This window comes from Schistocerca cancellata, chromosome 9 (genome assembly GCF_023864275.1).
Source record: "Schistocerca cancellata isolate TAMUIC-IGC-003103 chromosome 9, iqSchCanc2.1, whole genome shotgun sequence".
NCBI lineage: Eukaryota > Metazoa > Arthropoda > Insecta > Orthoptera > Acrididae > Schistocerca > Schistocerca cancellata.
Window position 1 is genome coordinate 172,594,800 of NC_064634.1, and position 15,292 is coordinate 172,610,091.

Sequence of the window (15,292 nt, forward strand, 5' to 3'; positions counted from 1 at the left end):
TTCCATTGAAACTTTAAAGTTCCAACCAGTAGCGGCTATTGCAGCTGCTGACTTTGTGCTTGGAGCGAACTGGTTTTGCTTTCCGCACCACGCTCACAGTGAATCTGTCGCGCTGCTTTTATTACTGCGCGGCATTACGGTCCACTTAATGGAACACCCTTGAAAGATACCTCCGCACTGATCAGTCCGCTACTGCCAGTGTAACAGGCCTCAGCTAATTTACGCCGCTGCTCTCTATCACGAAGCGGCGGAGAGGGTTCGAAAAAACCGCGTGAAAACGAGGGAGGCGGCCATTCAACGCTTCAGCGGAATCGCCATAAATATGCACATCCGCGTCCTGTGTTCTGTCCGGTATTCCCTGTCACGGCCAAACGCTGTTGCTTGTTTGCGCAACGAATCGAAAGCAATCGGTTTTGGCGAGCTAAAATATAAGGCGAAAATGCTAACCATAGAGAACCCGCACACCAAGCTTGGAAAAATACCGGCCCGTGCTGCAACCACGCTAACTGTAGGAAAGCTTGCTGCAGATTCTCAGTCTGGCATTGAAAGATCTTGTGTCTATAGTAGTTAAATAAAAGCCGTACGCACCAGCTACATTCCACAGATACCTTAACATGTTCTCTAGTAAAGCATTACCATCGCGAATAAGCACCGGGATGAACTGTTAAATGTATGCCAACGCCGCAAGTGCCTCTATATCAAATTCTTTGCTAATTTCACGGTATCTGACACAGGGTTTTGAAGTCTGTCATTAGAGCGTATGATCTGAAACCATTAAAACTAAGTACATTATCAATCATGCAATAGCTAAACTGGGTGCATTGTGCATTATAAGCAGCGACTAGAAAGTTTTCTTCCGAATAGAATTGGTATGCCAATCAGCCAAAACCGCGCCGTGAGCATTGAGACAATCACCACAACGACGGAGACTGAGCCTCTCCGTCGTTTCTAGGTCCTCGGTTAACATACAATACAATATGGAGGTTGCTCGAGTGACACACACTTGAGTTGCCGTAACTTCTGCATTACGACATTTTTTAATATGGGGACATGCGTTGTCGCAGTTCTCTCGAACTTTCCGCCTTAACTGCACGCCAAAATTTCTTCCATACACTTTCTTCATTCCCCGATGCATATTTACCGGTGTCCGTCCTTCGGCAGCCAAGAAAAGAATAACAGCACGTTGGTGCCCTTTCGGCGTATTTGGTAATAATGTCGCCATCGTTCGCGTTTCCGCATTTACTGCCCGCACGTCGGAAAGACGCGTATGTCACATGAATCCTTTACCTACGTGTCGGTGCTTACATACCCGAATCGGACTCGCGCTACGTTGCTTATATGCAGCGGCAACGCCCTCAAACGAGAACTTTTTGATCGTCTCTTATGCATCTTAGTTTGTGGTATTGCCGTGCAAGTGTGTCACACCAGTTTTTAAGTGTGAATCGTGAATTACTTGGAAGCAAAGCACAGTGTTACACTAGGCAGTCTTACACGTATTTATTACCGTTACTATGTCTATCGGAAATTCCAAGTTACTTCAGGAACACGAAGGATGTTCTCCCACACGCGGTAGATGACTCGAAATGCCCGATACATGCTGTTCGTTCCGCAACGTTCTCTCGGAAACATATGGACTTGCCTACACTGATAGTACAAATTCCTGCTGAATTTCAAACCGATTGTCATTGACATGACGTGACACTTGTCACAGGCCCCTATCGGTTAATGACGTTTTACCACTTCTGTTCTCAAATCGTGTTAGATGGCTCGAAGTGAGACACCATTCCTAGTAGGCACGTTGCTGAATTCAGACTGGGGTGACTTTTTGTCACACTTCTATGCGCCATTGTATTTAGAGAATAATTTCTAACGTTAACATTTTATGTGGGAAAGTAGGGCAAGAAGCACACTAATCCAGCAGTTCTGCCGCGAAGTGAACCAGGTATTACACGACGATCCACCGCGAAGGGTAGTGGTCTACCGCGACAGTATCTAGCGGTAGAAAGGTGAAACTATGAAAATTAGTAGACATACTATCCACGCGCCAAAATAGACAGTTCTGAAATGCCTCAATCTGCGTACGAGCAATAGGTGGCGACAGCTCGCGCATGAGCAGAAGGGGGTATCTCAGTGCTCTCTGCTTATTATTTGCTGCCGGTTGGGGTGGCCGAGCGGTTCTAGGCGCTACAGTCTGGAACCGCACGACCGCTACGGTCGCAGGTTCGAATCCTGCCTCGGGCATGGGTATGTGTGATGTCCTTAGGTTAGTTAGGTTTAAGTAGTTCTAAGTTCTAGGGGACTGATGACCTCAGAAGTTAAGTCCCATAGTGCTCAGAGCCATTTTTTTTTTTGTTATTTGCTTTATTCTTCGGTAGCTAGTAGCTAATTTCAGTTTTTGTGGGATTTGCCGCTTTTTTTTTAACAGTAAGTAGGTTTTCGTAAATGCAGACTTTCTTTTCTACTAGCTGTTTGTGAAAGCATTTTTTCTTTTGATTACTTCGTATTATAAAAATGAAATGGAGCAAAGAGGCGTTAAGAAACTAAATTCAAGCATACAGAGAGGAAAGGTCTCTGCATCACCCGCTGTGTCATAATGCGGTTCGTTGGCTATCGTTTCTGAGTAATATGCGTATAACGTTACATCGTGATCTTCGATGTGTATCGTAATGCTTTAACTTACGAAAGTTCATGTTTGATTGTATCCCTTGCTTTATTTCAGCATGCTAGAAAAGAGAAACTAGCAGTGATGGCGAGAAAGTCCATGCAGTTTTGCCCAGTGCGACAGATCATGACTGCAAAACTCTGAGCAGCACATTGCACATTACATCCCATTTTCCAAACTTGGAAAAATAACACAAGTGCACCTGTAAGTATTGCTCCCTTAAGGGGAGCCGGAGGTGCCTATGCTGCCCATCTTAAAATCACTAAGTTTGAGGAACATTTATGAATAAACTACCAAATAGAAAAATTTGAATTTTTTTTACATATAGAGTGGTTTAGTATTGCAGTTATGACAGAGGGATTTTGGAGTATCTTTACTAGTTTCCTTTCAATTATTCTTTTTATTAATGACCCAAATTTTTTTACAAATAATTGCTTTATAATTAAACTGAAATGAAACTACTGAAAATATTGCCAAATGGCTGTGTTACAATGTAAGTTTGACCACTAGGAGTGCTGTATAAAAATTTAATCTCTCTAGCTCGAGTGGATTTTGAGAAAATGTTCCTTATAATCGAAAAATTCTAATTTACGGGAAATGGCTATCAAAGTTTCTCAATACATTCCTGCACTATACGATGGATTATCAGGGTCTTCTTCTTCATCCTCCAAAAGCTTCCTCTTCTGCCTTCTTTTCTGGCCTGTTGTTCCATCATACTTCATATGCCTTTCTCTTCTTTCTGCTCCTCTTATCCTTTCTCCGTCAATATTTCTTAGTGCTCGTACAGCGTTCACCCCAGCTGTAAATCCTAATGCCTTCAGAATTTCACACTTCGCACTGTTCCCTTGGTTGTAGGTTGCTATTGCATCATAAATGCCAAAGTGCAGTGTTTTTATGCAATTGTTTACGCTCTCATTAAGATTCTGCGTCTTTCCGTGTAAACATTTGTGTAACAATTCTGGCTGTGCTAAGTCATGAAAAATTGGTTTTATTGCATTTATCACAGCTGCTGGCAAACCATGTTTGTGATCATAGTCCTTTTTTGCATTATATTTGCACCAGGAATCTTTTGGGCACAGGCTGTGTTGAGGGTATTCATTGGAAGAGGCAGTATGAAGGAACAATGACCACACTGCTTTTCGCATGTCACTAACATTACTAGTATTTTGCCATATAGCATACCCATAGTGTCTCTGTAGACGTTCAATCACCTCATCAATAAGCCTGCCTCTCCCTCCTATTGTATTTCCATCACTGAGCTTACTTGAACCCAAAGTTTGTTTGAGCCTTCGAAGCCGTGCACCCATACGCTTTTGCACATGCCCAATGCATTCCAACTTTTCAACTACAAATTCATTTCCATATGGTTTCAGTTCCTCTATAGTCTTGAAACCTTTGGAGTCACCATCCCCAAGGTAGTATTTGCTAGAAGATGACACAGGGCTAACACCGGCCATGTGTTGCTTAGCAGAAGAACGCACTGTTTCAGTAATTGTAGTATCGCAACTTGGTATTAGTGTTAATTTTCTTTTCCCTATGTTCTTCCTCTTCTTATATACACGGTTACTAAAACGTGGCATCGTAACCAGAACAACGCTTTACACAAGAAGTATAATACTACCAACAACAGGCGCAACACTGAACTAATTCGAAACGGTAAACAGCAAAAAGACGATGTTCCGCGCTCTTAGCACTTCATTTGTCACAGAAAACAATGTAGCCAACCCTTGCACACTCGCTGTGTGCGTAACAGGCCGAGAAAATCCCAAGCAGTTTGCGAGGAAGTCACGAGAGGGTGTTAGATGCATTCAGCGGCCGCCCATTTCCTCTGCAGGCGTGGGGGAAAATGGTATCAAAGGAATGTTCCAATTAATTTTCGGAAAAAAAACCACAACGTAATTTTTTGGATTTGACCACCTCCGGCTCCCCTTAAAGAGTTGCAAATTGCAGTGCATACACCCACAACTTTTAAAATGGTGCGCTGTGCTATTCTGTGGTTAAAAGCCAGACTCCCAGTCGGCAGGAAACGTATCAGTGATCTAGGTTGGTATGATCACAAAACATATAAATATATGATTTAATTGTTACTTTCGAGTAGGTGAGATATCCTTCCTCATGAGTGCGTCACCATTGCTAATTATATCTTCTATTATAGACAGCAGCTTCTCGAAACAGACCATGTCCATTCTCACGAAGTTCCGAAATTCTTGCGGATCTTCGGGCCCCACTTCTTTCATAAGCAATATAATTCCCTGCCTTCGTTCCTTCTTTTCAGCCAGGATTAAACTCGACAACGTCTGGCTTTTCGTTTTCGTCGTCGTTCTACCCTAATCCAAAGATTTACTGTCACTGCCAGAGCAATAGCTCCAAAAACAAGTGCGTCCTGCATGTGCAAAATGAAAATTTAGATATATATGTGAAAGTGTAATAAAGTGTCGTAATATAAAAACTAACTGTTGAGTCTGTAATTCAGAACAGTAGCAACTTACATAATAGAACAACAATTACTTAATAAATAGTGATTAAACACAGTTGCTTATTAAGTAGGAACCTTCAGCTCACATAAATAATTCGAACGAATGACGTTCCAAATATGTCACACGGTCCCCCTTGTGTTTCGCGCGGTACAACGAATGACTTTACAAGAGATCAGACGGTTCTATTTGCGTTTCGCACATTACTACCGTCTACTGCACATGTGCACCAGGTATATATCCCGCGTGGATGGTGTAATAGGTTTACGTGAACCAGCCTGTAGTTACAGACACGCACGCTTGGGGCGCTGGTGCATAGGTTTACGGTTTACGCGCATCGTGTAATAGGGGTTTAAGTAGCCGAAGTGCCCCACCCTGCGAGTAGGGCCCAGCTCTTCGACGTGGTATGGGGTTGCTATTACGTGGACCAATTTTACAGTCGACTAGGCATTCTTCGGCCCCTTCAGACGACCCTGGGGGGATGCGGAAAGTGAGGCGGGTATCGACCTCCCTGACTGATCGAGCTGCTCGGTCGGTCTGGAGACTGCTGCCCCGAGTTTTGAAGTGAGACAGGAGGTGGCGCGAAGGGTCCAGCACGTTCCGGCACTGCCGGCCTAAGCTGCCTGCGCAGAGGCGGAAGTACTGCGGGACGAGGCGCGTGCTCCGAATAAGCCGGCGCCGTAGCGCCTCTCCCTCTGCTAAGAGTTCGTTACTTTGGGGCGCTGCTAATCATTCCGATGAGCAGCGCAGCCACTCAGGAAACGACTCTCACGCACAGACGTTTCAGGCGCCCCCCCCCTCCCCCTCCTAAATTAAAGTGTCATGGGGCGCTTACAGCTGTAGCATGTCGTGCATCATCTTTCCCAGTGAGTTTTACGTAATGAAATTAATTCTCTGATTTTTCATCGACACCAGATAAAACCTGAATCTTGTAAACGAGTCCGATAGACAAGATTACTACTACTTCACAGGAATTCAAACTCCACACATATGATTAACAGCAGATAGAACGAATGGTGTATACTACTACGTATATCCCGTTCGCATGATGTACACAGCGACCGAATCTGTACTTTGGCTCCCGCTTTACAACTTTAATGCCCCCTGTTTCGTGTATAACAACACTATGCCGCTCCACCTCGCGCTTCAGAAATGGATTATCGATATAGTACTACCAGCAGCGCGCTCTCATGTAGCCTGCGCCACACGTATCCATTTATTTCGGTGGTTATTAGGCACTTTCAGCTTTGAATTGTATGTAACATTGGGATTATGCATGAATAATTGTGCAATATGTTTTGAAGCACTGGAAACTACGTTATTGACATATAATTGAGTTTAATTTTGAACGAATAAAGAATACATTCGTCAGAATTCTACTTTATTTACCTATTACTTTTAACTAGTACAAAAATTTGTTCACGTGGTATGTTTCAGTCAGGTCTTTCTACCACGTTTCAACGCATTTTACCATAGTTTTCACGCACGTTGTAATGTTTAACCCATTTCATACGCCAATGCTCTCATTTGTTACCGTTAGGTTTATGTTAAGTCCCATAGTGCTCAGAGCCATTTGAACCATTTTTTGGGAACTGAAATGGGGTTCCCTGGAGGGAGGGTGACGTTCTTTTCACGGAACACTAGTGAGCAGGTTTGCAGAGCCGACATATGCCACTGACTGCAGAACGATGCTACTGCCACCAACGTACATCCCCCGTAAGCCGGCGATGACAACACAAGAGAAATTAGAGCTCATACGGAGGTAGAGAGGCAGTCGATTTTCCTTAGCTCCATTTGCACTCGCAGAGTATGTGTATAGATTAGAGTACCATAAAGGAAACGCCAAGTTTCAATAGCCAAATCAAGACATGTCACAGCAGATCGTTCTCGCCGATGTCGCAGTGTCAGGATTCCAGCTCACACCACTGAGCACACCGTAGATCAAGTTTTCCCCAGTGGCGTGTCACCACATTTGACTCTGTGGCAGAAAAGTATGTAGTGTTTCGAAAAATTTTGTTCTATCCACTAATCTAATCATTGATGTATCATATATCTCTTATTTTACTATTTGATGTGAACTGCAAGAAATCATAACCGTACCGTAATTTATCTATTTTACTGGTTGCTGAGTTCTATGTATGTGGAATATATTATTTTCAGAAATACAGCAACCAGTCATTTTTTATGTAATTTTATTTACGCCAATGTCAGTTTTGAGCTTTCACTCACCTTCAGTTAGTACACCGTTAAAACATCGGCCGGCCTACGGCAAATAATTTCGTGTACCTAATATACATCGCGAGTTGCATATTTACGGTGTAGTGTTCGCTTCATTTGCTTTCTTTCTTTCTGCTTCTTGCATTTCAGTTTTCGCATTTATAATAGTGGCACAAACACAAATGACGGATACTGCGCTGTTTTGTTATACACAAATGAAATTAAGTTTGTTCCGTTTCTGGTATTTTCATCGGAGCCAAAGTAAACTTTCCGACAGTTTGGGTTGGAAATAGGAACTTATCCTGTTAAAAAATATGCAAGTCTAGTATGTTTATGCTTGTAGTGATTGTCACGAAGTGTTGTCAGATTCGTCCGACGAGTGATACTCACAAGGGAACCTCCCCATCGCACCCCCCTCAGATTTAGTTATAAGTTGGCACAGTGGATAGGCCTTGAAAAACTGAACACAGATCACTCGAGAAAACAGGAAGAAGTTGTGTGGAACTATGAAAAAACAAGCAAAATATACAAACTGATTAGTCCATGCGCAACATAGGTAACATCAAGGAACTAGTGAGCTCAGCAGTGCCGTGGTCCAGTGGTTAGCGTGAGCAGCCGCGGAACGAGAGGTCTTTGATTCGAGTCTTCCCTCGAGTGAAAATTTAATTTTTTATTATCAGACAATTATTTTGCGAAGCTGCGCAGGTACACACAGCAGTATTGTTTACGTGATCGTGTGTCAATTATCAAAGTTCAGGCACTCACACATAATCAACTTCGCCATCCAAAATTCCAGGACATGTTTAGATTTGCTTGAACATATGCAGGATTTGACGGTCTACAAACGGAAAAACTTGAAAACGTTAAAAACATATGTTTTGACAGAACGCAGGGAAAACTGTGCGACTGTGAAACTGTTGCATTCATTTGTTGCAGTTTATGTGACAAACTCTTACGTTTTCATCACTTTTTTAGGAGTGATTATCACATCCACAAGAAAACCTAAATCGGGCAAGGTAGAAGAATCTTTTACCCATTCGCCAAGTGTACAAGTTAGGGGGATCGACAACATATTCCTGTTATGTGAAGCACATGCCGTCACCAGTGTCTTATAGAATATATCAGACGTGTTATCCTGTGGAGGAATCGGTTGACCTATGACCTTGCAATCAAATGTTTTCGCTTCCCATTGGAGAGGCACGTCCTTTCGTCTACTAATCGCACGGTTTTGCGGTGCGGTCGCAAAACACAGACACTAAACTTGTTACAGTGAACAGAGACGTCAATGAAAGAAGGACAGATCATAACTTTGCGAAAATAAAGAAAGTAAAATTTTCACTCGAAGGAAGACTTGAACCAAGAACCTCTCGTTCCGCAGCTGCTCACGCTAACCACGGGACCACGGCGCTCTAGAGCTCACATAAGCCTATCTTGCACATGGACTACTCAGTTTATATATTTTACTTATTTTTTTCATAGTTTCACATAACTTCTTCCTGTTTTCTCGATTGATCTGTGTTCAGTTTTTCAAGGCCTATCCACTGTGCCAACTTATAATTAAATCTGAGGGGGATGCGATGGCGGATCACAAATAAATGTCGGCGCTGTGTCAAGGAAAATGCTTATCAATGCCAATGGAACGGCTCCGTGTGAGGCTGTAATAGAACCTGTTGCAGGACGCAGCGCGCGAAAACTTTCGCGCGCAAACATGCAGCCGGCTTTTGTTCACGAGCCGCGCGAAATATAACTCGCACGGCCGCTGCGACACGAGCTGGGCGAGCTTCGCCCACCGACCGTCGGATGGCAGTGGTGTGACCTGGGACGCGTTCCGCTGCAGCAAGCATTCTCCGCTTGCGGCGCTGGAGTCGACCTGCGGAGCGGTCGCGCAGATTAGCATACCTCAAGGATGCGCGCCCAAGGACCTGCCGCTGACGCCAACCAGCGTCGTCGGTGGCAACGGCTTCTTCCCGTGTTTACAAGTCGCAGCATTCAACAACAAAAGCGTACTGGTGTATTCTGTAAGAAATTATTCTGACATCGTATTTTGCAACAGTTATATTTACTCATCGTTGTGCGGCAACCCGACGTAGCATGAACTCAACAAGTCGTTGAAAGTTCCCTGTAGAAATACTGAGCCGTACAAACCTGCGAAAGTGTTGCCGGTGTAGGACACTATGCATGAACTGACCTCTCCATTATGTCCCATGAATATTCGATGGGACTCACGTCGGGCGATATGCGTGACCAAATCATTCGATCAAGTTGCCCATAATATTCTTCAAACCAATCTCGAGCAATTGTGACCCGGGCGCATGGTCATCCATAAAAATCCCTTTGTTGTTTTTTGAATTATACATTAATACCATCAGCTGCTGACAGGTCCAACCGAGCAAAGGCACTCGAGTCGGTCGTCTGCTTCCATAGCCCATTAACGCCCAATTTGGCAGCACTGTCGTAATGGATACGTTCATCATACGCCCCACATTTCTGCGGTTATTTGCTTGTCTATTAGCACTGACAACTCCATGCAAACGCCGCTGCTCTCGGGCGTTAAGTGAAGGCTGTCGGCCACTGCGTTGTCCGTGATGAGAAGTAATGCCTGAAATGTGGTTACTCTCGGCACACTCTTGACACTGTGGATCTCGGAATATAGACTTTTCCTAACGATTCCGCAAATGGAATGTCCCCTGTGCCTAGCTCCAAGTACCATTCTGTATCCAAAGTCTGTTAATTCCTGCCGTGCAGCTATAATATATGTCACATACCTTTTCACATGAATCGCGTGAGAACAAATGACAGCTTCGCCAGCGCACTGCCCTTTTATACCTTGTGTAAGCGATACTACCCGCCATCCGTGTATGTGCATATCACTATCCCGTGATATTTGTTAACTCAGTGAACATATAGACTCTTAGAAGACACTCGGCCCGGTGACGTATGTAGTAACGGTAGAAGTCAAATGACCTTGGTCGGTAACGACAGCTTACACGGTTAGCCCAGCAGCTTTCTGAAACGAAAGCAAAGCTAACACACTAAGCTAAACATCAAAGATATGTTGTTTGTAACTGAGTTTGAAATAGTTTAAATTTATGGAAGCGTTCAATGACGATACTCTATGCACACAGTATTGAGAGCTAACGTAACAAGGGAATATAGGTCTAGAGCCATTCATACATCGTCTGCTGACTTCTATGCTAATAGCAATACATGTCAACCGCCAAGCCTATTAAGAGTTAATATTCTAGAAAGAGCTGCCAATAGTTCGTAACGTATATTACGCCACTACCAACACTTATTTTTTCTTAAATTATTCCTTACTACCTTAACCCTATCGGTTCTGCAGGCAGATGTTTAACATTTCATCGTTGCTAATCACTGACAGTGGAAGTTTTCAGGGTATTCTTTTTATATATTATGTGACACGCATTGTCTATTTTAATTTTATTAAATGGGAGCTTTACAAGCAGATCCGTGGCGGAGAATACATAGTGCAACAATACTACTTTATTGTAAAGATGTAGAGCGGCGAAAAGACTGTATTTAGAAGCCAACGCACAAGCACGAGTTTTCGTAATCTTAAAAATGGTTCAAATGGCTCTGAGCACTATGAGACTTAACATCTGAGGTCATTAGTCCCCTAGAACTTAGAACTACTTAAACCTAACTAACCTAAGAACATCACTCACATCCATGCCCGAGGCAGCATTCGAACCTGCGACCGTAGCAGTCGCGCGGTTCCGGACTGAAGCATTTAGAACCGCTCGGCCACCACGGCCGGTATTCTCTTTCATCTTTCCTTAATTGTTTACTACGAGTTTGCCTCTTAATATACATACAGCTGCTTTCTTATCTTCAAAATGTTTCTTTAACTTTCCTATAGGCGGTATGTATCTTTCCCCGATTTACGGATGTTTCTACAGCCTTCAATTTGTGCTCTATCCATTCCTGCTCAGCAGTTTTGCATAGGACTCTTGTTTCAGCTTGGAGCTTTTGCTCTCGTAATTTGAAAAGTATGCCTGATGCTATTTATCTCTCTCTAGTAGCATCTTCCACCGTCATTTTTTGACCATTTTACTATGTTCCAGCGCTCAAGAAACAAACCTATGACGAATCGCGCAACTGTTCATTGAATATTCTCTCTGTCCTCCGTCAATGCAATTAGGTAAGAGTTACAAACTGACTAACAACACTCGAAAATTTTGTACGAGGCTTGTTTTGGGAATAAATTAATTTCTTCAGTTAGAAGTCTCGCGAATAGCCTCAGTGATGCACTAAAACCTATTATAAACGTGTAGAAGTAAATTAGATAATCCTCGGCTACGAAATGCAAATGGTTTTCTACTGAAAAGGTGGAAATTATTGTGTGTATCAAAAACAGCACAAGCTAGCAATAATCTCACGGAAACCCATTTTCCTTCACCATCAGTGTAACGGAGGAATACTTGCCTTGATAAGCAGGTATTCTCTTATTGAAGGGCTATATTTTTTGTTTAAAATACTTTGATATTTGCCCCAATATATACGAGTTTACTCCAGCATATAGCACCGACCTTCACTATCTACCTCGCAATGAGAGGGATGGAAAAAAACAAACACACACACACACACACACACACACACACACACACACAGAGAGAGAGAGAGAGAGAGAGAGAGAGAGAGAGAGAGAGAGAGAGAGAATAATGAATAATTCATTACGGAATGGGAATCCAAAGGGATAAAAGAAAAAAAATGTAGACGGAAACATGTCTGCAGCATTGCACTTTTTTTCTGCACCGACTTCAAAGGAAGAAACATGGCGCTAAGTGGCCCCGTTTCTAGAGTAACAAATACACAAAAAAAGACAGTTAACAACTTGCAGTATATTTTACATCGCTTGCGATTAAAAACTTTCAACCAATTTTGAGCAAATGAAAACCCTTTTCCTAGGGCCAGAAATCTTGCCAATTAGGTATCTCGTCGCCACAGTATGCAGTTAACTCGTCTTTATTCCGCATTCAGAGCTAATTAATGTTCAAACGGGAGAATGCTGACAGAAAACAGTTGGGGGAAGGGAAGGATCCTGGCTGTACAAACGGACTCCGAACGCAAAAAAGGGCGAGTTTGCAATGGCCCCCTCAGACTTCAACAAAGGGCCGACAACAGGACGGAATCTAAAAATGAAGGGCAAACGACTTGCCGGTAACGGGATAATGGACGCTAATGGCACTGTCGTCGGCGCGCGAAACCCAATTTCGTTCCACAGAAATACAAAAGGATGTACACCAGAAGCGATATTAAGCACACGCACAGTGCAATGCGCATGCCAAGGAGAGAGAGAGATAGAGAGAGAGGGGGGGACAGAAGGTTCTACACAGACAGGATGGCGTTAAGAGCTCCTTTCTACGGTCTCCCCGACACATACGTCCCAAATTAACACAATCAGAAGGACTTGGGCAAAAATGTCACACACGGGTGCGATGTGTGCGAAGCACTGTAATTCGCTGACTGCAGAGAGGGACAAAATTCGGAGTTGGGGCGAATCAATAGCATCGTATTTCTCTTGTGAAATAGGAAACTGCGGTAACATAACTTTCCACATTTCCCGGCGACAATATTGTATTCATCTTGGCTGTCACTAAAAAAAATCATATTCCTACTGCGAGGGCGAGTATCAGACTACAGTTCCGAAAGTCAGGGTTCTATTCCGGCTGGACCCAAAATTTTCATTTTATTAAATCTTATTAATTTCGTATCTACAATAGTTCAAATTACACGTTAAACTCACATAACATCTACTCCTTAACGGTATGTGGCGGAAGGTGCTATCATTTCCCTAGCTTTTGCTTTCCGTAAAAGAATGGGTCGCTTGAAGAACGACTGTGGGTGACCCTTCGCATGAGGCCTCGTATATTTGATTTTCCCGACGATGTTTCACATGATGAATATGAAACGAAATATTATGCTTCGTGATACTCATTTTCTGTGCACTACAATTTTAACTGTAAACCTCTCCGTGGTGGGCAACGCTTCACCTTTGGCGTCTACCCCTGCAATCTCCGCAACGCTCTCGCGCTTACTGTAAGAACACGTGACGAAACACTCTGATCTTCTTTGACTCTTCCTTTCTTTCTCGGTCAGTGTTAAATAAGTTCCAGATCGGCGAGTAATAATCGAGAATCGGTCGAAACTGGGGTATGTAAGCTACTGCCTTCGACTGCATTTTCTTGGGATACTTCCAACCAATCTCAAGGTACTTCAAAAGGTAAATTACAAATATTATGGCAGATTAAGTAACTTTCATTGAATGCTGCACTGCACTTCAAAGTGACAAAGATACACTACACTATTCCTCGACACAGTCACAAAGTCTGTGCAAATAACGGTCGGAATGCTCCACCTATCGTTCTGTTTCTCGGCGATAGAAATCCGCTCCTCGGTCACGCAGACATTCGAGAACCTTTGTATGAACGTCGTCATCGTTGGAAAATCTTTTTCCCCTTCCCAGAATGTTCCATTTCAGCTTGCCAAGATGGTAATCGCGTGCTGCAATATCTGAACTATCCGATCAGCGTCACCCGTGAAAGTGCGCCTTGGTCAAATTGTTGGCACCATTTCACTATTGCCGCACACGGCATTGTATTTAGTTCACGCACCGCCAGAATTCCATGGTGAATCTGTATGCATTTTAGACGTTGTCCCGTGTAATTCACCTGCGGAGCTCGCTTCCAGTTGCCGCGGTATTTGAATCCAAACCTCTGATGCACTTTTATCTGTACTATCTTCAGCCAATGCGGCACTCCTGTTGCGCAATGATCTTCGCATAGGACCTGCCTCGAGATAACGGGGTGTTTGTGTTGTCCTCGTCATTTCATCATCATCGACGAAACTGGCGAGATTGGACTGAGCAAAGGTTGGGAATTTGTACGGGCGCTGATAACCGCGCAGTTGAGCGCCTCACAAACCTATCATCATCATCATCATCATCTTCGCATGGGACGACATGTGTAACTTACTTTCCCCATGTAGAAATAGTTTTGTGTGGTCGAACAACTTTAAATCACTACGGCCGCGTGCTGCTAACTATATTACAATTGAGATCGTCTCCAGTGATTGATTAATCACCAATGCAGTAGTCAAATAATAACGGGTTTATTCTGCCTATTTATGAGCAATACCTCACGTTTTTCGCCATATTGAGAGAGAACTAATAATCTCTGTACCTGTCGGAAAGAAGGTCTTTCACATATAATCTCCATAGATCAAGCCGTCTTTCCTCCATTGGGCGGTTTTAGTTTATGTTTTAATACGAGATAACTCCTCTTAATTAACCGTAGTATGAGCGTGCACAGTGAAATAACGTTATACGCCTGAGTTCGGTATTTCACCTTCTCTGCGTAATCCTACACGCTAACGCAAGCATGAAGACTGAGCAATTCAACTGATAAATATGATCTGTTTCCTGACATTAAATACGCCTACAACTTCTTGGAAAATTTCGTCAAATTGGCGAGTTAGCCTGTTATCAAACAATAAAGCCCTGCCTAGTGGAGCACTGCTTTGTTCAAAAGAAACTTGGGGCTAATCATAACATACGTTACATGTTAAAGCAGTGCCTCACAATGATTACTGATAACGCTCTGCGATGTAGTAAAATCAAAACAAGCTAACTTGTTGCAGTTGCGACTGTCGCCTCACCCGCTGTAATTCGCATGTGATGAAGGCAGCCGAAGTCTCATAAGGCGCTTAATAGTACAACGAAGGTACTGTGTTCGAATGCCGTCTCTGGCCTGTATGTCGGTTTGAAATTAAGGAAGGAAGCACAGAAAATTAGTGTTACAGTCCCAAAGACGACTTTTGGAACGGAGAGTGGTTCACGTTGTCTCTGTCCTGGAATTAATCCTCTACTGTGCCAAGCGTTAAGTAAATCGGCCTGTTGATTGTGACTAGTCTCCGCTGC

At 43.3% G+C, this 15,292-nt stretch overlaps 1 protein-coding gene across 2 annotated transcripts in view; it reads right to left on the reverse strand.

Moving 5' to 3' along the window:
- LOC126101143 (afadin) overlaps positions 1-15,292 on the reverse strand; it is a 1,121,024-nt gene that overhangs the window by 496,317 nt on the left and 609,415 nt on the right. The gene's annotated exons all lie outside the window — the stretch shown is intronic.